This window comes from Lissotriton helveticus, unplaced genomic scaffold, assembly GCF_964261635.1.
Source record: "Lissotriton helveticus unplaced genomic scaffold, aLisHel1.1 SCAFFOLD_656, whole genome shotgun sequence".
Classification (NCBI taxonomy): Eukaryota; Metazoa; Chordata; class Amphibia; order Caudata; family Salamandridae; genus Lissotriton; species Lissotriton helveticus.
In genome coordinates, this window is record NW_027611955.1 from 369,512 (window position 1) to 372,026 (window position 2,515).

The following is a 2,515-nucleotide window of genomic DNA, read 5'->3' on the forward strand; positions in this document are numbered from 1 at the left end:
CCCCCGGGGTGGGTCAGGTCCCGGGAGCTGCCCCCACCCAAAGTAAAGCCGGGGACCGCTGTCGCGCTCCCCGTAAAATTATGCCCGACAAGGGTGCCAGGACCCCACTATGGCCCCCTGAAGCCAAAGGAAGAGGGGGAGTGCCGTCACGGCCCCGGAGAGAAGATCAAGCTGGGTAGCGCAGTCGCACTCCCCGTGAAGACTGCCCTCCAACGTGGAGAGCCTGTGGGGGTCCCAGGTGAGACCGGGGCCCCGGACAAGGAAGGAGGCGCAGGGGCCCGGGTGGGACCGGGCCCCTGACCAAAGCGCAGAACGGCCGGGGGTGAGCTCCCCGCACCGCATACCCTTACCCGGGGGTCCGGGTGGGACCGGGCCCCTCACCGAGGCCCCAGAAAGCAGCGAAGCGCTAGCGCAGCTCTCCCCAGAACAGCAGAAGGGCCACTCATCTATTATTAAGCAGCAGGAGCTTGGAGTGCCCCAATAATGCCTTGCAAGGCATAGGGAATGGATTGTTTTTGGCATTTTGGTGGTCCCCAGAGGAGAGGGGTCACCCTTGAGTGTGAAAAGGTGCTGGGGGGCTGCTGGAGCAGCGCAGTCTCGCCCCCAGCACAAAGCTAAGTCCCATCGTAAGTTTCTTGAGGATTTAACCCCTTCGACGCTCATGACGAGCTCAGCTCGTCATGGTGTTTCCATTGATTTCAATGGAAATTGCATGTAATCCCTTCCAGTGCCTTAGCATCCAAGTGGTTAACAGGAATAACCCCTCGACGCTCAGCGAAGATTGCATCACCTCCTAGGCTGGAACTTTTGTTCGACAGCTGGGGGTTCATTGAGAAGTGCATCAAAGATTGAAGGGCTGAGTTGGAGATGTCTCGAGAGGGGCATCTCCTGGAGGTGAAATGGTGTAATTGCACTGAAATGTATTTATTAATGGGTATTTCTTTTAGAGGGACTGATGTTCAATGTGAAGTACTGGTGTAAGGTGATGTCGCAAGCAAAGTGGATTTAAGTGGCTAGACACTCCTGCTAGGGTGTCTGACGGTATTTACAACTTAATCCTGTGATCATCTGTGATGCCTTTATAATAATAATAATAAAGTAGCTTATAAAGCGCCTCTTTACGCCATCCCGGCATGTCCCCGCGCTGTGGAGAGAAACCGCAGGCAGCATTAACACCTCCCTCGACCACACATATGCTTTATAAGTTGTACAGGTGAGTTTTGAGAAGACTTCTGAACTTGGCCTCCGATCTTTCTAGTCTGAGGCATATCGGGAGTCTATTCCAGCTTTAAACCACTACGACTCCAAAAGATCGACCTCCCATTTTGGCTCTTTTTACACGGGGAATCGTCAGCTGGCCCGTCCCTTCTGAGCGTAAAGCTCTACTCGGCTCATACCTATGTATCAGGTCTTGGAGATAGGATGGAGCTTTATGCCATAATATTCGAGAGATTTATACATGACTCTCTTCTTGACCGGTAACCAGTGTAGAGCCGCAAGAGTAAGCTTAGAGGCTGCTCTTTTTGGGAGTCTCAGGACTAGTCAAGCGGCCACATTTGGAAGAACTTGCAGGCGCCCAGACTTTTTTTGTAGCACCTAAAAACAGGACATTCCCGTAATCCATACGGGACGTCACAAGTGCCTCGGTCATGGTGCGTCTAGCTTCAAGAGGAAGTAGATCTAAGGTGTGATTAAGTGTTTTTAGCACCCCAAAGCACTTTCCCACTAGGCGACGAATGTGGCCCTCGTAGGATAGTGTGGGATCAACCCATATCCCCAGATTCTTTGCCTCCTTACAGGGCAGTGGGAGTGGGACCCAAGCATGGTGGCCACCAATCCGCTGTCCAGCTGAGGTTAACTCCACCAACCACCAGCACCTCTGTCTTGGCGCCGTTTAACTTCAAACAGTGCGAGTTCATCCATGAGGCCAAGGCCTGCATGCAGGCCATAAAGTTTGATGCCGCAGTTGAAGGTGCTTGAGACAGGGAGATCAGCAGTTGGGTGTCATCGGCGTAGAAGACTAACTCCACTCCATACACTTGCACCACTTCGGCCAGGGGGGCCATGTATCAATTAAATAGGGTTGGACGGCACTCCCTGTTCCAACGCCACCTCTGTGGATCAAAAAGAAGGTAATTGCAATGCCTTTTTAATGATATCGAAATGTGCTGAGTACTGTCATTCTAAAGTGTGCGTAAACATGTAGTCTTGCTGCTGCGCTTAGGTGAAGACCCCCGACTGTTAGCCCTTAAGATGTAGAGGTGTATACATTAGGGTCAGTAGGAGATGCTTGGTCCGGGTCATGTGTCACCAAGGCAGGTGTATCCCTGTTTAATGCTTGTTGAGGTAATGGGAGAGGGACGCCACTGGGATGGAGCCAGTGCGCAGGGCCCTCACTCCAGGATATGTTCAACTAATTGCATTGGGGACAATATGATGTGCATACATTGGAGTGGTGGTACTAGACACCACCCCCCCTGTGGGAGGGGTGGAGATGTTATGCAATGTCCCAAAG